This window comes from Ictidomys tridecemlineatus, chromosome 9 (assembly GCF_052094955.1).
Source record: "Ictidomys tridecemlineatus isolate mIctTri1 chromosome 9, mIctTri1.hap1, whole genome shotgun sequence".
NCBI lineage: Eukaryota > Metazoa > Chordata > Mammalia > Rodentia > Sciuridae > Ictidomys > Ictidomys tridecemlineatus.
Genome location: NC_135485.1, coordinates 25,650,651 through 25,658,955, shown reverse-complemented (window position 1 = coordinate 25,658,955; position 8,305 = coordinate 25,650,651).

Below are 8,305 nucleotides of genomic sequence, written 5' to 3'. Positions count from 1 at the left end.
ATGTTCTCATAATGGAATTTGAACACTGTCAATTCAAACGTCCTTCCTGAAGTTCTGCTGACACCAGGGGAAAATATTATCTGATCTGATGTCTAGTCAATCTGCTCCATCATCTTCTTGCTCTACACTGGTTATTTCTAGCCCCACTTGCTTCTTATAATATAAAACGTTTCTCCCCTCACCTTGGATAATACTATAGCTCTTTTATTTGTTATTTCTATAAATCTATGACAGTAGAGTGTATTTTGACATATTGTACATTCATAGAATAAGTATAATGTGTTCCAATTGGAGTCCTATTATTGTGGTTGTATATGATGTGGAGTTAAATTGGTTCTCTAAATAGCCTACACTTATTGTAATAACTCTCTTCCCCACTTTGCAAGAATCCTTGTTTTCCCTACTGCAATAGTTTTTCCAAGTCTCTACTTAAGGTTGAACTAGTATTCAGGCTATAGAATGGATGGAGATAACTGAAACACTATGTTTTTTTCAAGGAACAGCAAAGAAGTTATCAATTCTGACACTACATCCCATTTGACTTTGTCTGGTATTTACCTCTGCAAAAAACTCTGAACTTTTCAGACAAAAGAGTTGATGTTTTACCTCTTGGGAATATGTGATCAATCATTTCAAGTTGAAGTATTCTTATGAATGTGAGGAAAAAAATAAGTAGAAAAAATAAATATGGCAGTTAAGCATATGTCTACACCACTGATCTGGAACAATCCTGTCCATGATTACAACTGTTTTGTTCATTCAGTGAAATAATTTGTCCTCAAAATAAAAACAAAATAAACAAAAATCCAATATGAAAACAAGGTATAACCCATAGTTTAAGAATAATAAACAGCTAAATATGCTCACCAGAAAATGAGAATTAGTGCATAAATAAATTGTGTGGTACTTGAAATATACTGAAAATATAAAGAAGTTTTCCTAAATAACATCTTATACAATTTCAATATCCCACTGAAAATTGAGCAGGAAAAATATGATGTTACTCTGCCTGGGAGGAAGCCCAGGCAGTGGAAGAAGTTGTACTACCCACTACTTATTGAACACGACATTTGAGTCCAGGTCTTAGAGCCACTACTTGCTAGCATTTGAAGTCAGAAAAGAAATAAATTTCTTAATCATTATAGCAAACATTAACTTGCATAATCATATATATATATATATTTTTTAATTCAAATAATCTCAGGTATACACAATATCATATGTATAATGTCATCCTGGTAGTATTTAACTGCTAAGCAAAGGAAAATGTATAGCCACATATACATATGTTTTTAAATATTTCTACCATTGTCAATTTAAAAATTACAAGCATGAGATTAATTGGTCCTGGTGCCCCACACTCTATACATTTATTTAGGTAGGTATGTATTCATGTATGTGTCTCATATGTTCCTATACAGTTCTATACATCTATACATTTACATGCACAGACAAGTATACTCAACATGTATTTGGAATGTGTGTGTGTGTGTGTGTGTGTGTGTGTGTGTGTATAAAATATTCTGTATATTCAATGTGTGTTAGTATACTTTATAAAATGAGGAGCAATAAAAGAGGAAGTTCATATAAAATTGCAAATATTGTGTAATTCTGTTTTTTTCAGCTTTAATGAGGAATAATTCACAAATAAAATATGTATATTTAAGATATACAATGTAATGCTTTCATATACATATACAGTTTAATGATTATATAAATCAAGATAATTAACATGGTTATCAGATTATGTAGTTATTCGTTTTGCTTCATGGTGACATTTAAGATCTACTCTTTTGGTAAATCTCAGATATTCAATACAATATTGCTAAATATACTCACTATGCTGCAGATTAGTTCTCCAGAACTTATTTACACCATATCAATGAAATTTGGTATGGATTAAACCCAGGAATGCCCTATCATGAATTACATTCCCAAAACATTTTTTTTATATTTTTGTTTCCATCTCTGGACTCAGATGGATGATCCTCCTTCCTAAGCCTCTTGAGTATCTGGGATTATGTGCACAATTGCCATCAGACTATGAGTTCAACTTTTCTAGAGTTAGAAGGTGAGATCACACAATGTTTTCTTTCTGTGCCTGGATGACTTAAAATAATGTTCTTTAGGTTCGTTCATGTTGTCAAAAATAATAAACATTGTATTTTTAAAACTGGGTAATATTTTATTATATAAATTATATAATATTTGGATTTTCCTGGAAAATATATAAGAGAATATTGTATGTATTACATAAAACATATATGAATGAATTATTTTTTTCTTATTCTAAGATTGCTTCCTAAAAACTTTATTGACACTATTTCAGTTGAATTGAATTGAATATGATAACCATACTAAAGTGTATGAAGTGGTGTTTCTGTTTTGCTTCATAACTTTATTATGATACTGTTATATTTTTCCATATATTTAGTGTGTAAAATTATATTTTGATACACATATCGTATTTCATTAATGACTAAGTAATTACTATAATCAATGAGAATCAGCTAATTTTTATAGTTGATTTAGATATTATCATTTCATATCATATAGCAGTGCCACAGTCTGGCTTGGCAAAATAACCGGGGGTTGACAAGCAACTTGTGAAGGTTGAAACAGTGGGAGCCACTTTATTGTAGGACTGCAGAGGTATTTATACCTAACTCATTATACACCACTTGTTTCAATTAACATCATCTAGATACAGCAGTCAGTCATTAAGGAATCCTCATCATCTTAATAGCTTGCTGGCGTTACTTCTCAAACCACTCCTCCTGGCAAAGTGCCAGGCACCATCTTGACTTGTCTGTGTGGTAAGAGCTACTTAAATCTACGCTTTTCATAAATATCCAGTATAGAATATAGTGTTATTAATTGCAGTCTCAAAGCTGGGGATTAGGTCATTAGACTTATTTATTCTACATAGCTGAAACTTTGTATCCTTTGACAAATGTATCACTTTTCTACATCCATTCATCCCCTGATGGCATTTAAGTTGCTCCTATCTTGATTGTTGTAAAAATGCTTGAATGAGCTTAGGAGTGCAGCTATCTCTACAACATACTGCTCACTCTCACTCTCTCTCTAATATATAATCAGAAGCATGAGAGTTAGATCATCAGGTAGTTTTTTGTTGTTGTTGTTGTTTTTTAATTTTGAGGAAACTCCACAGTGTACTCCAAAATGGCTATGCAATCTCTATTCCCACCAGGAGTATACAACCTTTCCCATTTTTCCTCAATTTTACCAACTTATTTTGACTTTTAAAAATAATAGCCATTATAACAGGCATAAGGTGATATCTTGAGGCTTCAACATGCTTCTTCCTGATGAAGATATGGAGTATCTTTTTATATATATGTTAGTCACTTGTAAGTCTTCTATTGAGAAGTTTCTCTTTAGGTAGTTTGAGCTATTTACCAGTAATAAATTTCAATTAAAGCAATACCATAAGAACTAATAGTTTTTAAATAATCTTATCAAAAAGAGTCAAAATGAAAGTTTGTGATTCTTATAATTTAGTAAAATTTTTATGTATACATACATATGTATTGGCATGTATGTGTGTCTCTGTGTGAAGGTGTGTGTGTATTTGTGTGTGTGTATAGAGAATAAATTTGAATTATCTAGTATTTATAATACTAAATACATAGATGTAGCAGTTTCAACTATTCCTCAAGTGCTTCAAATATTTCATATCCTATATAAATCTATTGTTAAGATTTTATTTTGGTCTGAATTACTGTAGTAAATTTAACTATGTATAATGGCAACCTAATCAGACAATGATAAAAATGGCTCTTTTGGATTTGCCTTCCAGACAGACACATGCAGAGCTTACAAAAACAGGCAGGAGGGTTGCAGCCAACAGAGCTATACTGAATGTAATTAAGTCAACATTGGCATTATTATAGCAAGTGCTTTGGGAAATTGAGTTGATTTTTTTTTTTAAGAGAGAAATGGGTAAGTCTTTGGGAGGTATATGGTAATATACATTATAATAAAACATGTTCATCCAGATGACTGATTATAAATGGGTTTACAAGAAAATGGTTATAACCCTATTGCAAAAAACCTGAACATAATTTGTACATAGACTTAAGGTGACTCTTGAAAAAAGTTATACTTCTATGCAAAATATGAAAGAAGCACTTTCTTCTATTTTTACTTGTCAAATAAACTAAAAAAAATGATATTTCTTTGTGTTTCTCTAAGTATACATTCAAAGGATAAAGAGTTGGGATTAGTCCACACTCTAGAGAGAAAAAGGGACCTGTAACAAAATATTTTTTATTATAAAAAAATATAGAAGTAGAAAGAAAAAGTTCTTCAAAGACTGCCTTTGAACATTGAACATTCTAAATGAATAGCCAATAAAAGACCACTTTACAAGAATCCATAGTTCACATATTTATTTTTTAAAGGGAAATGAGGCATATTCCTAATATGTAGTTTTCTCTCTTTTATTATTTTATGTGTAAGGTGAGGTTATATTCCTAATATGTAGTTTTCTCTGTTTTATTATTTTATGTGTAAGGTATTTTAGAAAGTGTCACCAAAAAGAAAAAAGTATATATATTCAAATGAAAAAGAAAAAAAAAAAGAAGATACTTCAGTGCCTCCAAAGGATTTGTTTTGCTCTCTCTCTCTCTTTTTTTTAACCTAATAATGTGACAAATTCCCAGTGTAACATTGCTCCCATAAAAAGGGATAGCTTGCTACTATAAGTAGTAAATCCTGAAAGATCATTGTGATTCAGTAGGATTCTTCCATTTGCAAAATTCCCCCTCTGCTTATTCTTTATCTGTTCCTTCTTTCAATACTTTGGTTTTTGCTGGGATACTGTATCACCCTTCCATTCAGATGGCAGCAATTTTAGGATGTGGTTTATAATCTGTGCCTTCCTTAGAGCTTCCTAAACCAGATTCTTCTGAGTTTGTTGGGATTGGATTTGGTATTCTCTTATTTCAACAGATGCTTTCAATGGTTTTATGTATATTACTACTTGAAAACTACTGATTAGTCTAACGGAAGATGAAAGCTACCTGTCCTGTGCTCATTAGAAATTTGTGGAATGCCTCATTTCCCTCATTAATCAGTTTTAATACTAGCAAAATAATTTAATTAATACAAAATATAGCATAGATTGAAGACAGAGTTTTTAACCCATTTTAACATGGATCCACCAAATACTTAGTTATTTTCTTTGTTTAAATGGTTAATAAAAATTGGTAATCTGCTAGAATGTAGCATAAGAAAATTACTGAATATCATACTTGTTAGAATTTATAGGTTTTAATCTTGGTTCAGGCTCTAATTAGTTTTTTTACCTTGGGCAAGATACTTAAATTTTCTCTTGTTTAAAAATTAATTTTGATGATATAAATTATACAAAATATGTTATCTTTCTAAAAAGAAAGATTCAAATATTATTTTTAGGCTAAATACCCCTTTTGACATATATTCTCAATACCGCTTCTATCCCAAGATGAGCCAAAATCACTAATTTGGTTGATACATATCCAGATAAATATATGTTGGTAGACATAAAGATTAAGAAATATAGATACCAACATTAATATATATATATATATATGCATATATACAAATAGTAGCATTACATGTTATATTTTGTGGAAAGCATGTACATTTTGTATATCACTTGATTTTTCTATTCAATCTTCTGAATTTTTCTCTGTAAGTTCATTGAAAGCACAATTATTTTTCTTAATGCTGTATAATGTACATAATAAGGTTAATATAGAATTTTTAATATAGAATGTCTTCTTTGATATAAGGAGAGTAATTAAGAACAGACTAGGGAAGAAGAGCACAAGAAGAAGACCATCATTAAACAGGGTTGAGAGGTGGGAGGGAAAGGGAGAGAGAAGGGAAATAGCATGGAAATGGAACGAGACCCTCAGGTTTATACAAAATTACATACAAGAGGAAGTGAGGGGAAAGGGAAAAATAATACAAGGGGGAGGAATGAATTGCAGTAGTGGGGGTAGAGAGAGAAGAGGGGAGGGGAGGGGAGGGGAGGGGGGATAGTAGAGGATAGGAAAGGCAGCAGAATACAACAGACACTAGGATGGCAATATGTAAAGCAATGGAAGTGAAACTGATGTGAATCTGCAATCTGTATAAGGGGCAATATGGGAGTGCATAACCCACTTGAATCAAAATGTGAAATATGATATATCAAGAAATATGTAATGGAGGGGTAAGACAAGATAATACAAATGGAAGAAATGATTTACAGTAGAAGGGGTAGAGAGAAAAGGGGAGGGGAGGGGAGGGGAGGGGGGATAGTAGAAAATAGGACTGACAGCAGAATACATCAGACACTAGAAAGGCAATATGTGAATCAATGGAAGGGTAACTGATGTGATACAGCAATCTGTATACGGGGTAAAGTTGGGAGTTCATAACCCGCTTGAATCAAACTGTGAAATATGATGTATTAAGAACTGTGTAAGGTTTTGAACGACCAACAATAAAAAAAAAAAATAAAAAAAAAAATAAAAAATCTATATCTTTACTGATTCTCTTTATATTTTTGTTTAATTTTTAATTATTATTTTTAATACAACTGATATTTTATATGCCATACTGGTATGAACTTCATTGTTAACATGCATAAATGTCCCTTCAAATAATATATTGCAATCTATAATTACAGGGCCAAAGCATGTATGTATCTTAAGTTTAAGTAACATCAGTACAATTGTCTCCCAAAATTACTTAAGCTTTCAAAACTTAGCTGTATGACTACATCATCCAAATTTTTCTTAATTATATTAGCAGTAGAAATCTTTCAAGATAAAATCAAACAAGCTACAACCTTTAATCAGACATTTAACTGATATTTTCTGGACTATTTTAGATTAGTTTCCAATTCACTGGCATGTATATGATTCACTATCATGAGTAATTTGCTTGTCACTTCATCCTTTACACATCCAATGTTAAGTAATGTGTCAAAGATTCAGGAGACCAAACTGATAATATCTAAAATAGGGAAATGTCAATGTTTCCTCTGGACAAAAGTATGCATAAGAATTCACATACATCTCTGGAAGCAAAGTAAAAGCTATCCTGCCAGAGGAAAACAAAATTAGCATATTTTCAGTATAGCTAAATGCAGAGAAAAAATAATTTTTCATATAACTTATATAGGAATTTATATAATAATATACTGATAATTTACTAGCTGCTTTCTAGTTTTCATAAATGGAATTTATTGGCTACAAAGAGGGAATATATTAGGAAGAAATGTAAGTTGCTATAACAACTTTGTTATGTTAACTGCATCACCTTTCATTATTGGTATTGATCAAATTAGAGAATTGAGCATAGATATGATAGAAATAAACTTCTCAATATTATTCAAAATTTTGATAGTGGCAGAAAGAACCAGTTTTATGGCTGTTGAATAATCTAGGTGTCTTGGATGTCTATGGGAAGCACCTTAAAATATGATCAGATTGGGTATTTCTACTAAGACTAAGTCAAGTGTGTCATAGCTTCTATTCTATTAAGACTCATTAGAATTTCAGAGTTCCTTACAAGTGTGCTTTCTGGTTGAACTTGAATCATATAATTAACAATGAGGGTCTCCCTCCATTTATATGCAATTTCCCTTCTCTCTCCCTTTCCCTCCCACCTCATGTCTCTGTTTAATGTTAATCTTTTCTTCTTGCTCTTCCTCCCTGCTCTGTTCTTAGTTGCTCTCATTATATCAAAGAAGACATTTGGTATTTGTTTTTTAGGGATTAACTAGCTTCACTAAGTATAATCTGCTCTAGTGCCATCCATTTCCCTGCAAATTTCATGATTTTTTCATTTCTTAGTGCTGCCTAATACTCTATGATGTATAAATGCCACATTTTTTTATCCATTCATCTATTGAAGGGCATCTTCAATAGATGAATGGATTTCACAGTCTAGCTATTGTGAATTGTGCTGCTATGAACATCAATGTGGCAGTATCCCTGTAGTACGCTCTTTTAAGGTCTTCAAGGAATAGTCCGAGAAGGGCAATAGCTGGGTCAAATGGTGGTTCCATTCCCAGCTTTCCCAGGAATCTCCATACTGCTTTCCAAATTGGCCGCACCAATTGGCAGTCCCACCAGCAATGTACAAGGGTACCCTTTTCCCCACATCCTCACCAGCACTTGTTGTTGTTTGACTTCACAGTGGTTGCCAATCTTACTGGAGTGAGATGGTATCTTAGGGTGGTTTTGATTTGCATTTCTCCGACTGCTAGAGATGGTGAGCATTTTTTCATGTACTTGTTGAT